Raw genomic sequence first — 23768 nt, forward strand, 5'->3', positions numbered from 1 at the left:
AGTCAGCATAATAGAATTACTTTTTTTTAATTACCTTTGCATTTACCTATAAAGTGTTACATAGCATAATATTTGTCTTAATAGCAATTGATTATTGAACTGTAAATAATTTAAAAGTGTTTCTTATGTTTTCATCGTAAACTAAAAATTAGTGCTATGAGTCTCACTTTGTCCTATTATGATAGGGAGTTCAGAACTTCCTACAAAGCTTTGGTTGTGACTTAAGTTTCAATTATATGTCCTAATTTACACTGAATTTAATCAGTGAGGTAAGAAGAGAGAGAAAATTTACATTTGGTGTACCTGGTAGTTTTATTCAGGAAGTCTGTAAAGCTGTTGTAAATAGAATAGATGATTATTACAAATTCCATCAAGCTTTATGCTAGTGAAGGAGAAAAGTTCCCAAGATGCCGCAGTTAATCTTAGGCTGGTGACTGTCAGTCCCTCTTTAAGTGTCATTCTGAATCAAAACATAAGAAAAATATTAAAATCCAACAGTAGGGGACAACCAGTGGGGTGGGGGTTTTAAGCACAATTACGAGAATAGCAGGAGGTGATTGGACTTACTGACTCTCAAGGGCAAGGAATTTAATTTGACACACAGTTTGATTCTCAGTTTCTTTAATGAGGAAACTTCATCATTTTATTGTGCAATTAAGAAATTTGAAGTTTTTACATAAGTTATAATACAATACAACTACAAAATATAGATGCTAGCATTAGGAAGGTAAATATGAATACTACTGTTTCACTGATTATACCTCATGAAGTCAATGCACCTCGATTTTGTATTATGAAGTCTTTTAAAGTTAATGTGTTATCATGATTTCCAGTATGTGGCACTAATACTCAAGGTACAGTTGTTTGAGGAGGAGGAATTAATTGCAGATGGGAAAAGCAGTTCAGAAAATTTGGAATTACGATGCCAGAGGATCTTCATTTATCTCCTGCTTGTACTTACGTTATTGTTGTATTAATGGTTCATTGTATTGATATTTGGTATTGATAATTGACACTTAAAGGCAGATACTGCTCTCTGCACGAGAGCTGCTTAAGATTGATCTGCAAGCCAGAAACAAGCACAGCATTCTGCTGCTTTATTTTTAATTCCTTATTTCTTCAACACAGAAGAATTCCGGTGATGCCATCAGCAACTGTGTACCAGAGTAAAGAGGCTTGTGGCTGTGTGAGGCATGGAGCGAGGGCGTGCCTGGGCCTGACTCATCTTTACTGCTCCAGTGGCTGATCCGCACCGATAGTAGGAACTGCAAGGTAACGTGCACTGGAAATCATGCTAATATCTAGAAGTCTCAGGATTTGACAAGCATCAGGAAATAAAGCCAAATCTATGTAATCCTCAAGAAGCCTGGAGGATATGGGGAAGGAAATTTAGACTGACAACTGTCTAGGTTTTACTTTTCTCTGCCTTGCACTTTTATAGGCATTTATATCAGTGGAAAGTGTGTAGAACATCATCACTGTGGTTTGATAACATTTTACAATGACTTTGCTTTACAACAGTGTGTATAACCCTACAAAGTTCAACATCCAAGAGAAACAGACTGCAGGCATCTTTTTTCAGCAGAGTCCAATCTTGCTTAGAGAGACACAGATCTAGGATTATTTTGGTGAATTCCTGCACATCATCCTATGTTTGCATAAGAGCAGGTAGAATCTAGAGCTTTGCCACCACCGTCCATAACATACCCAAATACTTTTGGGGTTTTTTAAAGTATTTTGCTTAGTTTACTGAGAAGCAAGGATTATAAAATCAAAGTAGATGGAAGCAATGAATGTATTTTATCTAGGTTCCCATATTGGTACAAATTGCCATAGTATCTTGGCAGGAATTGCAGGTGTAGGTATAATGGAAATTATGTGCTTTTCATGGGATATCACATACTGATTTACTGTATGTGACATTGTATATAACAACTCTAGATCTAGACACTAACATAAATTGTCTACAGGAATAAACAGAAGCATAATTTTAAAAGTGAGGCATGAATCAAGGCACCAAATGATGAGGGTTACAAGTAAGCAAAAGCTAATTTCATCAGTGTTAGTCTGGAGAATCTGAAACTCCATCATTGTTGCTTTGAGATTTTTACAACTTCATTAAGATGTAATTGTTTCAAGCAAACGAATTCACCTTTCTGGTAATACAAAGCAATGTAGAAAGTGATGTATACGTCAAGCCAAAACTGAACAGAATGATTTTTTGTTTCTCAACAAGCTGCACTGACTTCCCCATTGGGTGGCTGATGGCCTGTTGTTCCTGAACAGTGCCATACAACTGCCAGTCAGTCTCCCAGGCTGCAGTGCCAGCTATAGATGTGGCAGCAGACCGTCTGTGACAATGGGTTATTCATAATGTCTGTGTTCCTCCATGTTTCTTGATTGCAAAATGCGTGTTAAAGGTTTTATTTTTCTTATTTTCAGAAGAGGTCTTAAATGTTTATGTGAACTACAAAAGCATCTGTAAATGAAAAAGGAAAACAATCACTAATACTTATTCACTCAAGAACTTTGTATGACCTCTCAACTTTCCACTTTCTTTGCTAAAGTACTTGGGTACTTTCTCAATTTTAATACTTCCCTTCCTTACAGGGGTACTGTGAGTATAAATACGCTACTATCCTTCTGCAGAGAAAGAGCTATAACACAAAATAGATGCTAAACCTCACTAAGGGGCCTCAACATTGCCACACCTGGCGTTTAGGTTCTTACCTCAGACTGGAATCCAGGCACTGAGTTATGTTTCATTTAAAATGTACTAAAGATGGACAACTTAAAACTGGGTTTGTGACAGTGTAACCACTCTACAAGACGTTTGGCTTAGTGGTTGAAAATGCCGAGGAAAGGAGATATGTCTGAAATCTGCCTGTGACTCCAGTAAGGTAGTCATGGCGATATATGTCCCAGAATCTTCTTTTGGAACTGGTGTGTTTAACTTGTCCTTTTGTGAAAGATCCATGACTCGTATTTTAGAACGTGATTGAAGGAAGAAGTGATGGTTCTTGCTGTTAATACACAGTCAACTTTCCATCACCAATAGATGGCCTGACTAGTTTTCGGGGGGTGAGGGGGGAGGAGAATGCATACTGAGATTACAGCTGACTCTGGCTGGAATAATGGTGGCTAGATACACTGGAGAATGGGGAAAAAACCCGCATAATATTAGTGCTGTTTTCTTGTTCTGAACCGTAAGTGGTTCCTGTGAAACCAGACTGGAGGGTTCCTGACCACTTTCCTTGTTTAGCTCAGGCACAGTATGAATTCACAGACACAGATTAAGTGTGAAGGTGGTACGGCACCATTTGCCTGGGACTGGTTCTGAGGTAAGAATTCTGCTGGGCTAAGCCAGCCCTGGCCAGAACTTAAGTGTGCCTGTATTGCTCTTCTCAAATGAGTCTCTTGTGTACATATGTCTCACTTGGCGCAGATCTGGCAGCACTTACTGTTTCAGGCTTAGCACTTGGTCTGTAGTCACTTTGGATTCTTGCAGGGCTTATTAGCTTGGCAGCTGGGCCAAACCTGACCTGGCTCAGTACCTCTCATCTGTACAAACAAAGCTACTTACAGTTGGGAAGCCAGCTTAGCCTGATAAACAGAAGATCTTTGTATCAGCTGAGCCTTACCATTATATGAGGCATTTTGATCCCCTGTGCTAGAATGGAAATTTGACTGTAATAGCTGAACAGGTAGCATGGAGTTCAGATCTCCTTTGCTTGGTTAGATGCTCTGTCTTCAGCCTGATGAGCTGCAAATTCCTATTCCCAGCTTTCAAGGAGGATGCTATGTTTCCTCACTAGTAGTTTTGAACTGTGATACCATGCAGCTAAGAATCATGGCTCTGTGCAGCCAGGGGTAAGGAATCCAAAAGGATAAAAGTTAATCCTGCTGATTAACCTGCTCCTCTGCGAGAGAAGAGCCGTGAGTCCCTATTTCTGCATATGCATTCTATTTTGGGTGAAATACGGCAGTCTTGGGAGTACGGCTGTAAGGGTGGGCTAATCAATGATCTTATGGGAGTTGTGACGCTCTTTATGTTACCTTTTTGGAACCCCGTTAGGCTTGGAATCTTGACCTGTTTTATTATAGAAAGCTGCTTTCACTTGACATCTGGAAATGTTTGTTGTGAAGGGGACGTTTTGGTGTCACCACGTCTATTCCGTAAAATGCTTGTTCTACTACCAGGACAGGGCATAGGCAAAGCAGGGGGCAGAGACACTGGCAATCAACATCAATGTAGGTGGTTTTGGAATACAAACTAGAGTAGCATTATTTCTACTGGGTTTCAAAAAAACAAGGTATCAGCTTGATTTTCTAGATTTATGTATTACTGTATCACAAAAAAATAGATTGTTATAAACTTAATTATTAAATGGTTGGTCAGTGAGGGAAAAATAATAGTGTATTTGCTGGATGGGTATGTTTGCAAAGAGATTGTCGATTTTTTTTTTTTTTTTTTTTTTTTTCCTGAATTCATTCAGGTCATTACTATGACAAGTGTGCACTTTATCGTCCAAAATGAGTATGTAGAGCAATGCAATTGCACTCCAGCAAGAAGTCTGATGCAGAAAAGGGTGTGCTTTCATTCAGGAGACACTGATTTATACAGGGAAGCTTAGTATTGCAGTGCTTTATCTGAATATTTATTCACAGAAAATCTGTATTCTAGGGCAGTCACGCTACTACTGTTCAAAAGTATCATCTCCTAAATTACAGCATCAGCACACATCTGTATTAGTATGCTTCATTTTAAAAAGCCGATGGGGTGGTATAGAACATCTTTGCATTATTTGATGATTATTGAAATTGCTGTAACAGATAAGTTCATGGCATTTTTAATAACTATTATAAGAATTCCCATTTTTATATCACATACAAATTTGCAATCCCTTTTTCTTCCACTTATGGGGTTATCTTGGAGTCTGATTCTTCTCTCTGACCGCTTTTACGCTGGCATAGCGTCTTCTATTTCAGTGCAGCAGAACTGTAGCCAAGAGGTGCATCAGGCCCGAGACATCTTCCTTGCAAGTGAAACTGAGAGGAACTAATGTTTCCAAGTGTTGTCAGGAAAAGATGTGGTACAGTGCAGAACTTGACAAGATCTGCAGGTGATGATCTTTCCTTGAGTATTTATATGTCACTTTACGTGTGTGGGTAGTCTTCATTATTTACTCCTTTATATGAAAATTAGCTATGACATAGAGCATACTGGCTAGGAGGGTGGTCAGGGATGTTATTTCTCACAGGAAGTAAACAGCATATAAGAGCACCACTCCATCATAGTCTCGGTATTTTGTTTTTATTAATTTCTTGAAACTTTTAACTATCGAAGGCTTTTAGGGGGAGAGTTTTACTATCGCTCATGATATTTGTTTTCTTTGAACAATTAAGAAAAACAGAGATAGAAAACTGTCAAGCACCGTGGAGTGCTTGTGGTAGGGGTGAGCTAACGTGAGCAAGTCTCGGGTATTTTTAAACTAGTGCTTTTAGGAAAACTGTGCTTGTGCTACCTTTTTGATTGCTTCCACAGATGATAAGGTTGCAGTGTAAGCTGTATTACGTTAGTTGACAACAGATAATCTATCTAGAACACAGACTGCATTAATATCTTTATCCTAGTAAGAGCTTGGATCACAAATTTTTGCTTTTGAGACACACAAAAGAATCCAAACATGAAACACAACTGGAGGAAACCAGGCCTTTTAAGCTATATTTCTCAGAAGCTGCTTATTTTCAATGGCTTGCTTAGATCTGCCTTAAACAAAGTTGTACAAACAGTTTCTCGAAGCTAGCGCTTTCACGCTTGCTGGTGCTAGCACAGGGATAGCCAGTCTTAGGAACTTAAAATCTACGTTGCTTACTGGAAGTTCTAGTGGTGTGGATCCTGAGGCTGTACCACGTACCAAAGTGTGGTTTGGTTGACTTGGTAGCTGAAGGTTAATCTGAACTAGCAGCTCTGAAAGTAATTCAGGAGAGACTGCAGGTGTCACCATCATTTGGTCCCGAAAAATTCTGCAGACTTTTAACTCCCACTGACTAAGCTGATCCTTTCTTCAGATGAATCACTTAGAATAACATCAGTAGTAACTTACTTATCTGATTATTTCTGTCTCCAGTCTTTTTTTTTCTATGTACTGACCAATATTTAATTTAATTTTCTAATGTATTGGAAAATTTTATCAGTGTATGGAAAGGATTCTTTAGGATTGGCAATCCACTTTTCCATCAGGCACTACGTATATTAGATTCAGCAGCATGACTGATGCACAACATCGTGAAATGAGTGTAAAATTCTGTTATTGTGCCTCTTCCTAAGATTGCCTTGTTCCCTGTCTGCAGTTCTGCACCAGTGTCTTCCCATTCTTCCCGTTCACTGACTGGATTTGTCCCCGTTGTGCTGCCCAGAACATTCACATGAGTCAATTGCACAAGCTGAGTCAAAAGCAAGTTGGTAGGGTTGGGCATGATTCAAAAAGATGAAAGTTTTATTAAGACCATCTTTTTGCAAAACCACAAAGTTTTTGTATATTAGAAAATACTTTTTGGTCTTACACTTAACATTTCATACAAAATATGTCTATGACAGACTGCATTTTTTCTTAAAGAAGCAAGTTTGGGAACACTGAGGGTAAGATTTTTGTTCAGTTGTGGTTATGAGTGGAAGGTAGGTGGAAAGTTTGTAGTTGAATCTAAATTTCTACAAAGGGTAATTGTGAAAAAATGAGATGCTTAGATTTGGACCATCAAAGAGGAAGATTCGTGGGAAGCATAGAGCAGGCATTGGCTATCTACATATTGGTGAACTTTGCCTTCTGTGGTTTTTAAAAACAAAGTAGTGCTTGTTATCTTCCTGTCGGGAAAAATGTAATATCAGAGGTAATGTTATTCTGAGGTTTCACTTCACTCAGATCAAGATATTTCTGTCAATTATAACCCATCAGAACATTTGCTAGTATGATGTTGCCAGAGTTTAAATAATTAAAAATGAGTTGTCTTCAGGAAATAAATAAAGTACACCTAATGAAGCATTATCTTTTGAATATTCTTTTTGTGTATTACTTGTTTTGTCATAAAATCCAGTCACTTGCAATGGCTCATTCAGCCTTTTTGGAAAATTGTCATGATACAAGTGTATGGCAGTACACTAATCTTCCTGATTGCAGGGAGATAGTAGATTTTGAAAATAATAGAAATGAAGCCCTTTCTTATATAAACTTTTTCAATGATAGCACTGAAAGCACTTTTTAAGGAATTAGAATCTTTATTCACATTGTACAGATGGGGATGTGTTTTGTGAGAACTCATCCAAGAAGCCAGTAGTATAGCAAGTAGTATAGCCTGTAGTATAGCTGAGAATTCAACTTGCGTCTTCTTAAATCTCAGCTCACTGCTCTAGTCATGAGGAGAATCAGGGCCCTGCTGCTGATCGTGCAATGTCATGCCTTTGCCACACCCTGAAACCGAGGACTGTAAGTGTTGCTACATCCATAAGGAAATCTCACTATTCCAGAGCAACTGTTCTGATAAAGTTGGTTTTTGACGTCAGCTTCTTTATTTGGTGAAGTAGTGCATGTACGTCTCTGTACAATTGCCAGGTCAGAGTCTTCCTTCTGTTACACTTAGAAAATTATATTTTCTACAGAATTTTGTTGGTAGAAAGGTGTACATTGTGTTTGATATGATGATTTGTCCTACCTTTATAGTTTGTTTGCTCTTGAATGACCTGGATGTAATTTTTTAACTACAGGAGTTGGCAAAGTTTCTTGCCCTTATTCTTGTATGAACAAGCTGGGCTTCTAAAGCCTGTCTATCCTCTTCTTCAAGGACACCAAAGCTGAATGCATCTAAATTTCAATGAGTGCTAAATTTTACTCCTTAAAGTTTTAACTATTTGAGTTTAGGTAGTTAGGTACAGAAATATCCTAGTTGCAGCTGCTGGTTACTTCTGTTTCACGTCAGGTTTGAGAGGGGGCAGAGTTCAAATACATCTAACGTGTTTTCCTCAGTTCAGCACAAAACTCAGTTGTCGTGGTAGAGCCATTCCCATCCAACTTTTCCATAATCGCTAAGTGGTTAGAGCAGCTACCGTGGTTTGCATACTTCCTTAGCTCTTCTTATTTCATCTCTGAGAATTGCCCCTTCCTTTAGTTTATAAAATGATCTGAGTGCTAATGCTTTCCAATATGCTCTTTGGAAGTTGGCTTACGTGCATTTAGGAATCCAGAAATCCTGAGGTCCAAAGAAGAGCAAGTTAAAGGATGCCTGACCCTGAACTGTAATTGGTAAGATATGCAAGCAGGGCTGGAAGATGCTTTTCTTGGGTTTTGTACCCGGAATTCCTTCAGTTTTACTTAATAGTGTAAAGAAGGGTGGTGCAGATGCTAAAGAATCTGAAAGCAGATTTCCTTTTTATCTTGCTTGTGATTTTTTTTTTCCATCTAATTGTGGAAGAATTAACCACACCCACATTTCTCTAGCTCTGTGATGTACACTTCATAGTGGGGTCAAATTCACTGTGATCACGCTTTGCAAAAATAACAAAATGCTTTTTAATTTGTTCTCTGATGTTTGGCTAGAATCTTGTCGTCTTTAGGCAGAATATAGTTATCGGCAACACTAAATACAACTGCTAATGTTTTTATTTCTAATGACATAAGCATAAGAACTTGTATAATTTTTACAAATGCATTGTTAGGGAAAAATGAGGGTATGAGAGCTAATTTGAATAAATGTAATAATAAGTAACTTCACATATCAATAAATAAAGTGAAAAGGAATAATGAAAAATGCATCCACTCTTGTCTGAATACCACTGTGAGCTAATTTAATGGGAAATTTTAACAGAATTGAAAAAAAAGAGAATAAAAACAGTGTCTGAGTTATTAAAATCACCAGAAACCAATTTGCTTCAATTAAAGACTTACAGATGCTCCCGTGTTTTGATTAAAAAAAATTAGAAAGTTTCTTATTCACCTCGGCAGGCATCTCTGCAAAATGGAAGGTCCCTTGTGCTCCTCTGAAGCCATTTAATGCATATGTGAGCATGGATTCTCAGAACTATCTATAATGCATATAGTGCTTTTTGCTCTCAGTGGCTTTTTTCCCACTCTCTTTACGTCATTTGCCATTTGTGAGGGTTGCCAGGGTAATGACCAATCATCCCTGGAGAGATGCCTGCTAGTAAGGACAACATAGGCTTTCTCTTTTTTGGTATTCTGCAGTATGTATTTGAGAGCTATTCTAGCATCAAGATTGCAGAACTTTTGTTTAGTTAGTAGGGAGTGAAAGTTTACAGAGTATGAAATAACAGCTTACAACTGTTGAGGTAAGTGAGGATTTTTCTTTTCTATTTTATTAACGGCTCTGTCTGGATTAATTCAAAACATTGAGCATCATTACCAATTTTTTTTTTTGCTATGTGTGTAGCTGACCTTGAAATTAGTAATAGCAGAGAGATTTTGCCTAATTTGAACAATGAAATCTTAGTAGTGCTGCATCTACAGCAGGTCAGGATTTTATTTGCTTTGTAATTATGAATCCCACAGCCTTTCTCACCACTACATTCACCATATACATCCACTCATCCCAAAAATATTTTCAGGAGAATTAAGTAAAAACAAAAAAACCCACAGTGTGTTGTAATGCAGATTACAGAGCATTAACTGTGGTTGCCTCTAAGGCAAACGGGAAATTCTGAATAGTCTTCATTGTACTGTATGTATATAATAGGCCACATCAACTGGAAACTGAAAATCCAGAGTTGAGCCCTATCCTGTAAGCTGTTGAACTCCTGTTTTTTTTAAATTTTGTCTATTAAGTGGACACTTGCAAGTTCATAGGCTAACTCTTTGCTCACCTGTGGGCAATAAGAAAACTGAGCAACCAGATTGCAGGTTGTTTTTCTGGAACTGATGCTATCGGTGGAAGCTGGTGGTGATAAGTGCCTCGCAGAATGGCCCAGATTTTGTTCTTTTGCATGTGCGGGCACATAAATAATACATAGGAAAGGAGGCAAAAAGCATCAATTCAGAAGTTCCTAGTGACCTCCGAAGTTTCTATGAAGTATTTACGTGTAATCTGGGTTATGAGACATATGACTGAAGTGGCGGGTTTGGGGTGGGGTTTTTTGTTGTTGTTGTTTTAAGTGAACTACATTGGAATTATTTTGAGTCAAGGGCATGTTTGTTGGTAAAGTCCCCTGTTTGTGTGCCGGCTTCCTGGGAGGAAGGGACAATTGACAAGGTGCCTGTGTTTTGTTTTGTAGAAATGCTAAGATATCAAAGTTCAAAATAGTGACTGTCTCATCAAAGTTACTATTTCCTGCTTAATATTTTTGCACCTACGTATAGCTTCCACGTGCTTCACATCCTGGCAATCTCACGTGTCGGGATGGGCACAGCATAATAGTAACCAGAATAAAGCACATATATTTATTTCCTGCTTATTGCAAAGACGTACAGAGTGTGAGTTTGACTCACACTTTTCCTCAATGGAAATATACCGTTAGGGCATTTAATTTTGCGTGGTAAATTCCAGTTGCTGAATTTTAGCTGTTACTATGTATTCAGATGTGTTTATGATAGCTTTGCATTATCAAAACAACTGGAGCACAGCAGTGACTCTGGATATGTATACATATGAGAGAAAAGAGAATGGAGAGTGACAATTTTAGTCTGAGGAAAAAATGATCTTTTCATCAGGCTGTTGAGAAAAATATGTTTGTTCAGAAAGTAGACCTGTTTCCTCTTTCTAAAAATTGTTACTGATTTTTTGACATCTCTGTTCTGGGTATCACTTTCAAGCAGTTTAAGATACGAATAATAGTTAAATGCTTACACTGGAGGAAAACTAATCAGTAAGCTCAAAGAAAATTTATCACTATCTAATGTTCCTAGTTTATCAGCATTCCACAGGATTCCACCATTTTCAGTAATCTGGGAAGCAAAACCACAAAAAGATCATTTTGTATTCCGGGTAGTGTCTTATGACAGAAATATAACACGATGACAACTAAATAAGGTTGTCATCATTATGTTAATTAGTAAAGTAGGTTTTCAAATGAGAGATTCAGAGGTAGACCTTTCTGGAGAAGATGGTGGGTAGCAAGCCTCAGTCTTTATCTTTCTGTTCACCTTTTTCCTGTCTTATCTGCTTCTCCATCTCCCTCCTTCCAACTTGAAAATGCTCCGTAACTGTATTATGCAGAGGACATAGTTTACTTTTGGACAGTGGGACAGAGAGAAGGAAGCTGGAAGGAGGAGAAGGGAACGAAGTCTGCATTGTGAGTTGTTCACAGTATAATGTCTGTCAACAATTCTGGCAAGGTATTTGTGGCTCTGAGGAGAGATGCAGGAGATGATAGTTCTACAGCAACAAGTCTGAGAAATCAGGAGGCAAATGGACTGGGAGTAATGAAGGAAAGCTGTAAGGGTAGGGGAGACTAAGTGGTTTTAGCAGCACTGGTACTGGGAGTGCAGTAAACTAACAAAGTATCAGAGAGCTCCAGGGAGCAGGGTACAAAGAGTCCTGGAGTATCTCGAGAAACTGGTGTGCAGGGTCTGGGGTGGTAAGCCGGCGAGGACAGAAACTACACAGGTTGGGTAGAGACAGACACTAAAGTTTGGGATGTGGTAAATATTGTAAATGTGTAATTTACTGTAAATGGGTAAATACCCATAACGCAGCATAAGTGCTTTTGAGCAATTTAACCCTTTTAATGCCATGGCTATTGCTGGAAACTTTGGAGTGGTGAATTCCAGTTGTTTCTTTATCTTCTACATTTGAATATGTAGCAAAAAAGAGGAAGAATTACCAGTACAAATTGATCCACTGGTGAAAAGTCAGGCTTCAGACCAGGATGGAAAAGTATGGCGCAGGCTGGAAAATGAGGAGATACTCACGGGAAGAGAAGTTAGGATCACAAAAGAGAAGCAGTGCTTATCCTAGAAAGATTCAGACATGCTGGATAAGTGCAAGAATATATAAAAACATTCAGTAGCCCAAAGTCCTCATCCCTTGAGAAGCAGAAGGCAAAAAATAAATGAAGGTGAATAATTGTTGAGTGAACAATAGTTTCTAAACATAGTGTATGACAAAGCAAATCATTATTGGTAAAATATTAGTACTGTCACTGCACTGGACAGCTCAGCCTAACCCATGGCCTTTGCTATAGAGGTTAATTCTCCCGAGACCTGGTAGATTATTTTATCTAATAAGCGTCATCTATCCATGATCTGGCATTACCTTTGTTGTTGTTTTGTTGGTTTAGGTTGTTGTTTTTGTTTTTTTAAATGAATAATATCTCTCTTAAAGGAATACTGTGAGTTTTAATTCATGACTGTAGTGATTAATGAGACCATCTGATGAAAAATTTACTAATTCATTTTTATCTAACCAAAGCCCTATGCTTCTGTATTTTGTTGCTGCTGATTGGAATCCAAGCTGTTATTACATTACCTGGGCCTGCCTGTCCACTGCTATGAATAAGCATAGCTCTATTACTTCTGGGATCTGGTGATACAACTCCAAAACTCTGATGTGAAATCATGAAATGCGTGTATTCAGGGCATTAGAGAAATAATTTAATTGCATGAACTTAGTTAAAGTGGCACCAGAAGGCACAGGAATAGTTATCATAGAATTGTTAGGGTTGGAAGGGATTTTAGAGATCGTCTAGTTCCAACCCTCCTGCCATGGGCAGGGACACCTCCTACTAGATCAGGTTGCTCAGAGCCCTGTCCAGCCTGTCCCTAAAAACTTCCAGGGATGGGGCTTCCACCACCTCTCTGGGCAACCTATTCCAGTGTCTCACCACCCTCATGGTGAAGAACGTCTTCCTAACGTCCAGTCTGAATCATCCCATCTCTAGTTTTAATCCATTCCCTCTAGTCCTACCATTACACGACATCCTAAGAAGTCCCTCCCCAGCTTTCTTGTAGGCCCCCTTAAGATACTGGTAGGCCACTATAAGGTCTCCTGGGAGCCTTCTTTTCTCCAGACTGAACAACCCCAACTCTCTCAGTCTGTCCTTATAGGAGAGGTGCTCCAGCCCTCTGATCATCCTCGTGGCCCTTCTCTGGGCACGTTCCAGCACGTCCACATCTTTCTTGTAGTAGGGGCTCCAGAACTGGACGCAGTACTCCAGGTGGGGTCTCACCAGAGTGGAGTAGAGGGGGAGAATCACCTCCCTCGCCCTGCTGGCCACGCTTCTCCTGATGCAGCCCAGGATACGATTGGCTTTGTGGGCTGCTAGTGCACACTGGTGGCTGATGTTGAGCCTCTCGTCCACCAGCACCCCCAAGTCCTTTTCTTCAGGGCTGCTCTCAAGCCAGTCACTACCGAGCCTATATCGGTGCTTGGGATTGCCCCGTCCCAGATGGAGGACCTTGCGCTTGGTCTTGTTGAACTTCATGTGGTTGGCATGGGCCCACCTCTCCAGCCTGTCAAGGTCCCTCTGGATGGCATCCCTTCCCTCCAGCATGTCAGCCGCCCCACACAGCTTGGTGTCATCGGCAAACTTGCTGAGGGTGCATTCTATGCCACTGTCCATGTCGCTGACAATTACAATATAGACGTTTCATTTCAAATTGCCACTCTCTGGCATTTTTGGAAGAGTGGTGAAAATGTGCTTTATCATCCAAAGTGGCAATCCAGGAACACAACAAAGACAGGCAGAAGGACAGTTACTGTTACTTGACCAGAAGTATGAATAGTTACGAAAGTTTGAAATTTAGTGTGTATTACAGTGCTTTTCAACGTCTCTTATAAAGTGCATGGTAAGGTTCACTTTGAACAAATAATTAGAGAGAAAGTGTCTTGTGGTTTAAAAAAAGAAGTGGTTGTAAAAAGACAGGCATTTTAAAGCACTTTACTGAAAACTTCCAGTTTATACTTTTAGACCTATTTTCAAATGATTTAACTTGAGTTTCATTGTGTGTCTGTAGGATCTAAGTTTCAAAGGAACACAGATGCTTTTGGACATTGGATCGCTTATTCCTGATTTGTTACATATTTAATGTGTGTTGGAGAAGTCCATTAACAATTTAGGGCTTGCTTCTTCCCATATGTAAGCTGTGAATAAGTCGTATTTACCTTGTAAGACTATGGACGTTATCTGTTATTTTTTGTGTAGTGTTTTGAGTCATGTTGTTGAGGGCCTAGTTACTTAGATATGCAAAGTACTATAACCCACAGCCCTCTGAGATCCCCCAGTTCATCTTGTTTTTCTACTGTAGATACAAGGTCAAGTTGAAATAAGCCGTATGATTATAAGAGCTTGTATGAAAAACTTTCCTGGAGAGCAACATCTGTTATCTGGTGGTAATAGTGATTCAAAGGAGCTCTCCGGGAAGAGAATACAGTCTGTCTCTCATGAACAGGATGACTCAGTAGTTCACATTTGGAAAGAGAAACATTCTCCAGGCCTCACAAACATGATTCTGGAGACTCATTACATGCATTATTACATGCTTTTGTGAAGCGCTCTGACACAGCGCAATGCGAATGGTTTCTGGCAGCCATGATCCTGTCTTCCCCAGAAGCAGGAGTGATACCAAACCATCTGCAGTGCCAGAGCTGCAGACCGACTCGCATTCCTCTCCTGTTCCTCACTGGCAACACATGTGGCTCTCGTTTCACGTGCTCGGTAATGAAGCTGAGTGAGGCGTGTGACAGCTAAGGACTCCAGCTGCTGAAGTCCGGGAGCCTTGTAAATCCTGACCCAGGTTTACCTTATATAAACTATTCTGTTTAACATAACACAGCTCTGCCATACGCGTACCTGTTTATTTGTGTTTAACAGCTGAGGCTATAGCTTGGGTTAACTTGTTTAGAAAAATTACAGTACTATGAGTATTACGGGCTGTGGACATGCACCTGAAATTTTGCAGGAATTTGATTTTATTTTCCATTTTATGTAAAACTTGAGTCAAATTCAGCCCTCCTATGACCTTGCTGTTTCAGGGCTACACATCAAAGTAGCCTTAGAACTTCACCTGGAAAACTGAACGAACGGGCATTCTGTCTTCACGTGGTGTTGGATAACTGAACGGGCATACTGTCTTCATGTGGTGTTCATTGATGACTGCAGTTTGGTTCAGCTGAAACTACTGAACCACATATGGGTGTTCCAGTCCCGTCTACTTCCACAGAGGTTTGCACCTTGCAAACGTTGCCCTGTACAAATAAAACTACTCGTAGGTGCTATGTAGTAACATTAGGTAAAATGCTATAGACCTGAAATACTGTACAGCTTAATTGAGTGCAATTTCTATTGACTTCAATGGGTGTTTTACTCAATTAGGGGCTGCAGAATTTAGATCACTGCCTTTGGCTTACATCATTGCAAATATTATTGATGCTTATAAAGCTTTCAGGGATCTTTCAGGCTTTTAGTCCACAAATTGACTGCAATGTGAAAGTCTTGCCTGGGGGTAAGAGGAGTACTTATATCCATCTCATCTTTCATTTACTTATTCCTGAGTCTTTCTGTGCTATTCCTTTGGGAGTGCTCATATAAAATACGCAATTTAACAAGGAGGGGGAAAGTAGGGTTGTCTCAATATAGCAAGATTCAAGTTTCATTTTTGTACATTAGAAGTATGCCTTTCTTATTTTCCTGCCTAAAAAATGTAGAATTGAATCTGATTAATTTTAATTCTTGTAAAATGATGAAATTAAGGTTCAATAAATTTAGAATGAATATTGAAGAAAGTTAACAGTTTCCCACGGGCAAGCGTGGAGGCAGTGCTTGAAACTTTAAAACTACACAGGATGGAGCACTAGAATTTTAACAAAAAGAACTAGCCTGCTTTGGCAAGAAGGGGCTGGAAGGAGTAAAATAATTTTTACCTTTCTAATCTGCGTGCAATATAAAGCCATTGCCTGAGTTACTCTATGAGAGTAGCACAAGCAGGCCTTGCATAACTTAATTCTGACCACTCACCTCTGATGACAGTAGCAATACAGATGGAATATGGTGATGCTGGCTCTGTGTTAGGCCCAGGGAGAAAAAGGATACGGCTTCTACACTTTTCCATGCAGTGCTTTGGGGAAAAGCAGCAAGTAAACCATTTCACCTATAGTGCAAGTCATTGCATTTAATATTTCTTTTTATCTAGAATCAGCAATGAAACATCTAGGAATGACATTTATAAATATATACCTTTTTATATACATAAGAAAGTAAATGAAAACAAGAGAGGTTGGTAGGGATGGGCACAAGGACTTCTAGGACATGTATTGTAGAAAACTGATTGCATTTCAGGCAATGTATTCTTAGTACAGATCTTCCCGGAAAAATATGCACAAAGAGCTAGGAAAAGTCACACATATACACATACATATTTTTAGGTCTCTTTAGTAAAATTTGAGAAATGTATCTATGGGAAAACGGATAAACATCTTGGCTGGAACACTGACTATAAAAAAAGGTAGCCTCCTTATAGAAGACATTTTTTTTTGCAGCAGAGAGCACAATAAATGTTATCTGTCAGGGAAAGAAACAGGCTATTTAAATTCAGGCAGCATAGCATCTTCAGGCGGAAAGGCTATTTTTAACTTCAGATGTAGCTTAATTTAGAAACTGAGCAGTTCAAGTCCCTTTTTTTTTCCCACTCCTCCGACTGGAGATTTTTTATAATGATTGTAGATATCCTTGTGTGAAGATACTGAATAGAATAAAAAATACGTTATCCTGAGCTTGAAGGTCATGAAAATACACATCTAAACAAAGGAGCTTTGTGGTAATATTGTCATACATGTGTACGCACAGAGATTAAATTCGATTGATGCACTATTTTGTAAGCATAAGGGCCGCTTTGGCAATTTGCCAGGAGGCTGCATATAGTTTTTATATCCATTTATGCAAGATCTTACTCAGATCTATATTATTTTATGTAGGAAGTGCTGTAATTGCGTATAGCCTTATACAGCACATGATAAAGAGAGTGTAAATTTCAGTGGTTTCTAAGGGAGAAATATTTATGAGAAAACTGGCAATGATTCCCTGCATTGATTTTTCTGAACCAGCTTCTTGCATTTGGCTTTGTTTGTAAGTTAATCACAAGAATTGAGAAGCTCATCTTGTTACAGAAGGTATTCAGAATTAAGAATTGCAGATCTGACTCTATTAACTGATTACAGGCTTTTTAATGTATTCAGATTCAGGATGTGAAAAAATCCTCTCACAAATGGAAGTAGTTCCAAGATGGCTTGTTGCAAACAGTCTTCTTGCATAATTGCATACTCTATGTCACTCACCATCTATCTATTGAATTGCAACAGCATTTCAGCATAAAACTCAATTCTAGCTGAATTTTATAGTTTACCTGTTCAAGCTCAGCCAAAAGTGATTCTGAAAGCTGTTCTAGTTGCATAACAATAACAAAAAGCAGAGAGAGACATGTGCCATTGCGACAGAAATAATTGGGTTATTAATAAGCTGAATGTGACATGGAAAAGTCGGCTCTATTTCTGAGCATAGTGACACCTTCGCCATTAACTCTTAAGCACACACAACTTCTGTTTCTGAAATTTTGCTTGAAGGTGTGAGCATTTATTCACATACAGAAAAGATAACTTTTTTTGTAGCTACCTAAAATCCTGCAATTATAAGTGAAAGTTTCTGCTGCCATTTATTCTCTAACTTATGACAGCTAAAATTAGAGGCTTTCATTCCATTGTTTTTATACACAGGGTAGCATGATGTAATGTAGTAAGAACATCATAAAACAAGTTAGGAATTTAGAGTTATAATCATTAGCATTCAAGGGAGGTTAAAAAGAAATACTGTCTAGAGCTGGACTACTCCTGAATTGCCCACTTGGGGTGGGGATTCTTTCGTCTTCCTCTTAAACATTTGGTTTTGAGGAATGCTCCTTTTCCCAGCTCCTTTCCATGTGGAGGGAATATGGGAGTTAGCAGAGAAGCTGGTAGAGCCATTAGGCTCTGCTGCGGGCTTTCCTTAATTCTCTGCTGGCCAGACAAACCTCAATTAAGGCTGAATTTAGTCTCTGGGAGGCATTTTGGTAGTGCTATCAGACTAGGAAATTCAGTCTGTGACGCACAGTTTGGATTGGGAATTTGAATTCAGAGCCCTTTCTTAAAGAGGATTTTCTTTATAATAAAGCAGATATATTGCACCAATATTTGCTAGTGTTTCAACTTTACAAAGAGAATGTGTTTTTCTCATCAAAGCCTTGATCAGCTTGTAGCAAAAGAAACGTTCTGCACATATACTTTCTTGTTTTAGGTATGTTGGTATGCTGTCAGGAGGCAGGATTCAGTTTGCCTATTAAAGAGGTTTAAAAAAAGATTAAAAACCATCCAAAAGGAGCAGTGGGGTTGTCAAGAAAAAGCTGAAATCTTACGGAATCGAGGGTAATATTTTTGGTCTTAGAGAAACACAGGATATACTTTTGATAATTTTCTGAATGGCTTTATAAAATCTAATCAGCTTGAAACTATAACTGCCCGTTTGTATCTGCTTGTTTTCATTCAGTTTGTAGTAAAGGGGAAAACAACTGTTTTGAGAGCAAATAGTAATTCTGTTTTCAGGCATTCTAACTTTTAAATAGTGAAATGCAGCTATGAATAATTATGGTGACACACAGACAATGAGATTTAGGTAAGGCTGGACTTTGAGACTTGAGTTTCAAGTAAAGCTAGGGTTTCTAATAGAACTGCATTAAAATACTCTGAATTATCCTTAGGAGATTTCTGCCATTTTAGGCCAAACTCTTCTGATGAGATTATAATTATATTCACAAGGAAAGCTGAACTAGAAAACTGACGGCTTCTGGTTCTCTATCCAGTATAATGATAATAATTAGTTCTCATTTAGTAGTTTTCATCCACAGATCTCAAAGTTTTTTATAATGAAGGTCAATCTCATGGCCTTATTTTACAGAAATGGAAGGACAGAAAAAGGAAGTGAGTACCTAAGATCAATGAGCAGCTTGGTAACAGACCTAGGAACAAACTCAAGTCGTGTAACCCAGGTGCAGGTCTCATGTTCTCCGCATCCACCAAACCAAAGCAGTATTTATATTTTCATCTGTGCATCTGATACCAGCTTCATTATGGCTTGGACTTGTATTTCTAGTAGTGTTTCAGATGGTGGTGATACAAGCCAGGAAGGACATTCAAAAAACCAAAACAAATATTACCCAGGCTTGGATTTTCCTACCTTGAGGTCTCCTATAAAATTCCTACCTAAATGTCCAGGTACATTTGTGTCCCCAAAGCATGAGTAATCCAAGCAGGCATTCAGCTACTACCCTGCTAAGAATGAGAGCAATCCCTACGTAGGATGATGGCTGCATAGAAACCCCTGGAGTTTCATGAGCAGCCCCTGAAGACCTGCTCAGTACCGTGCAAATTCTTCGCTTTGTCTCCAGAGGCATTGAGATATGGTTATTCCTGAATATACGGTACTCTGCTGTATATTGCGTGTCTTTACCCCTTTATAAATCCTTAGCATGACAGATTCCACGTTTCCCCTTGTAAAGTGACTGCTGTGGAGCTGGGAATATTTTGTGCAGCCATTTACATCTCTGTGACCTCCCTGAGAGACACTGACATCTGCTCTGTAACAAAGCTAGCCTGGTTTCTCTTTTATGCCTTTCCTCCTCTGGCTAGCTACCAGCTTTTGTGACTGGGTCACTTTTAAAGGACTTGGTAGTGGTCCGTACAATAACTTGCAGGCTGGATCCAGACCCAATGTGTCCAGTAGGGTCTCTGAGAGGGATGGAACCAAGCTGCTGGAGCCTCCTGACTTGTACCTCTAATCCCAAAACAGTGATTATGGTCTTTGCTGTCTATCTGTATAGTTTATGTAGACTGTTTCTATTGGCAGGGAATCACATAATGTACTGGCTCTTCCATAAGAATTTTATTATAATTTTTTGCTTCAAAAAGTTTAAGCCTTCTTTTCCATGTCTCTTGTTGTTACAGAATTTTTTTCCTCAGCAAAGAAAATGTATTAGTGTTTTCCGTGCCCACAAATCACAGGAGGGAGGACGTGCAGTAGACTGGAGTTTTTATTAATCAGTGTTCTGTCTTCTCAGAAGTGGGAAATTGATTTTATTGAAGTGTGACAAATTACAAGTAGTAAATAAATTGATATTTGGGTGAAATACAGGAGACTGTAACAGCCATACTCTGTGTCTGATTAATTATAAAAATACAATATGCTATGCCTGAATAGGGATTTTCACACATCAGTATGTAAGCAGTTCATAAACTTACATAGGCATCATCTTCCCATGTTATATATACAGAATAGAATGGACATAGAATCATTTCAGTTGGAAAAGACCTTTAAGATCACGGAGTCTAACCATAAACCTAACAATGCCGAGTCCACCACTAAGCCATGTCCCTAAGTGCCACATCTACATGTCTTTTAAATACCTCCAGGGATGGTGACTCAGCCACTTCATTGGGCAGCCTGTTCCAGTGCTTGATAACGCTTTTGGTGAAGAAATTTTCCTCTTTTGCCTTTCATCTTGGAGAAGACGGTCATACATGAGGTACTAAAAATAGTCAGATTTAAGAGCGCATGCTCCCTAGAGGGGATCAAAGACTGAGATGCTGTTCAGACATGCAAACAACCAGAAATATCAAGAGCAGGAAAGAGTGTGGTTGAACCAGTTAGTGCAGATAAAATCTGCTACTTCTAGCTTCAGCATAATTTGTGAAAGTAATAGTAACAGAGTGCAGAAACCAAGGGAAAGAGACGTGTAAGGCAGTTCCTATGCCTATCCTTACATACATAGGTGCCTAAAGGAGGAAGACAATTTTTCCTGGGCTATTGAGAGATTAAATGCAGAGGATGTTCTTTTAGAAAGTAATTCAGAATCCACAAGTATGGCTTCTGCTCTGAAGCACCTCTAGAGGAGTCTGACACTTCACTGATTATGTAGGAGACTTGGGTAAATTAACTGCGTACCGTAAGCCCCTGAGTTTGGTATTAAATTTAAGCAGTGGTAAAAACCCAGTCCATGTAGGGACACTGCAAAGGCAACTTTCTACCTAGGACAGCAAACCTAATATTGGTAATGTTCTTTCCTTGTATGCCGTCACCTTGGGAAACTTCCATTTTCCTCTCAGACTTCTCTTTCTGTTCTTTATGCGACATTCAGATTTCATGTGCCGAGGCTGAATAGTTTGTCTGAAAGACAAGGAAAGTCAATGGAAGAGAGTACCGTCGATCTGTGCATTGCATTTTTATCCGAAGCTAAGGTCAGACAGACACAAGGACTTTCCGCTTCTATGTTCCTTCCTAGAGATGGGAGGTTATTTCTCTCAGCAGGACTGGCTTTTGTAAAAGTCCCTGACAAAATCATAAATGGTGCTGTTTGGTTCAACAAGATCTCTGAAAAATAGAGAAAAGTTCGTAATCAAAAGAGGAGCAATAGTTTTTTGTGCCATGTCTGATTTAATAAGAAAGCAGTATTTACTTGAAAAGGAATACAAGTAAAATCTGTCTTTTTCTTAAAATGGATAAAAAAAATTTAACTCAGGAAGGATTAAAAATTTTTATTTATGGTTTAAAACACTTTCTTCAAATATCATTACTGAAAGTTTTGCATCCAAGGCCTAGCTTCAGAAGATCTGTTGAATTCTCTGTCCCTTGTGTGTGACTTGCAGCGCTATTAACACTTTTCATGTTTCTCTGTTGCACTTGTCTTGATTAATAGAAGACAAGAAGCCATGTGGGTGACAGCTCTATACCAACAAATCTTTACAGACAGATGCTATGATTTGATCTTGATATTCACTGTATGTTTCACTTACTGCTGCAACTGAGACTTAAAAATATAAGCAACGGCTTTTTTTTTTTCCTGTATATATCTCCATTAAAAAAGCCTGTTCTGATTTAATGTAATATTAATAGGAAACTATTTTTAACCTAAATGAAGCAGGGGGACAATGACATTAATATGTTTCATGGTGCAAGAAAGGATTTCTTCCTTTTGGCTGACATTCATCACCAGTCCTTGCATAAGCATTTACCATACCTAAATAAAGGGGTAAGAAGAAACTTCATCCTCCTATTAAGTGGTCCTTTATACAGAGAAGATCAAGTTTAGCTGATAATATCATCAGGAAGTATGTGCAATATTTAAAAATCAGGTTGACAATGTAAATACTGCTGCAGAAGTAAAAAATGGCAGTTTGCTTTGGAAATGATGTTACGAGTTCCGGGTTGGTCCTATGACAGAACTAAGGACAGACTCATTGGTCAGAGTTTTTACTACTGTATGATCAGAGTTAGATTTAGGAATTAGGGGAGGGAATCTGAAAAGGAATTTTGTGTGCTACATGCCACAAAACCGTTCTGAAGCCCTGTTGCTAGACCGACTCTTTAAAACGGCCTAGTGAAAGGCCTGTTACTGGACTTTTATGCCTGGACAGAAAATATTACATATTATGTGTTAAGGAACAATTTCACATTAGCCAAAGGATGAAATAGAAATATGTTAATTCTTTTCTGTAATTTTGTTTGATTTGATGTTTAGTTCTTGTGTGAACAAGAATTGTCAGTCTTGGTCGTAAGGTCAGTTGATTAACCAGACCATCTCTGGTCCTACAGTACTCCATAAGACAGAGGAGAGAGAAATAATTTCAGTTAAAATAAAAATTAGAAACACTGAGCAGAGATGCCCTTAGCTAGAAAATGAGGAAATGAACTCCCTTATACTTAGCATGGAATAGCAAAGTTGTAGCGGGTATATTGCCCCAAAACTGAAAAATTTGGAATTGAGCAAGGAAACGGATGTTTATGCAGGATGGTAATTCAGTCTTGGAGATGATAACAGAACGAAGACGATTTTTTATTTAGGAATCTGAGCATTATTTTCTTGCGTATGTAAATAAGGGTAAATATGTGGAAAAAAAAATAATTGGACTACCTAAAGGAAAAATCTCAAGGGAAAGAGCACAAGGATAAACAAAGAAATGGTTTAAATATATAAAACAAGACTTGTTCAGCGAACCACTCAAACATTTGTAAAAAGTGAGCAAAGGGGTGGCAAAGACAACTAAAGGGAAATGCATTTTAAAATTCTAGCAAGTAGACTTTAACTTCTAAATATAACTACTGTAATAAATGACTTTGGAAAGTTATACATAGAGACACAAAATATCCTCAACCCTGTGGTTGAGAAATGTCATGAATCTGATGGAAAAATACACTAATACTGTTCGTGAATGCATGTTTTGTGGAGAGAAAATTCCTGTTTCTCTGATACTTGTATTCATAAACAATGAATTCATCCAGACCCTTAAAGCGCACGCAACCTGTACCTTTGTTACTGCTAAACTCTTATAGTGCCAAAGAAAATACACAATACACACCTATACAAACCTACTCATTGCACCATTGTTAAGCTTTACTGTTCTTTTCAGGGTTTTTTTGGTGTGCTTTTTGACTGTGAACATAGTTACACACATAGAATCATAGAATCGCGTAGGTTGGAAGGGACCTTTCAGATCATCGAGTCCAACCATCAACCTGACTCTGACAAAACCACCGCTAAACTGTATCTCTAAGCGCAACGTCTACCCGTCTTTTAAATACCTCCAGGGATGGTGACTCCACCACTGCCCTGGGCAGCCTGGTCCAATGCTTGACAACCCTTTTGGTGAAGAAATTTTTCCTAATATCCATCCTAACCCTCTCCTGGCGCAACTTGAGGCTGTTTCCTCTTGTCCCATCGCCTGTTTCTTGGGAGAAGAGCCCGACCCCC

The sequence above is a fragment of the Rissa tridactyla genome, chromosome 6 (genome assembly GCF_028500815.1).
Source record: "Rissa tridactyla isolate bRisTri1 chromosome 6, bRisTri1.patW.cur.20221130, whole genome shotgun sequence".
Lineage (NCBI taxonomy): Eukaryota > Metazoa > Chordata > Aves > Charadriiformes > Laridae > Rissa > Rissa tridactyla.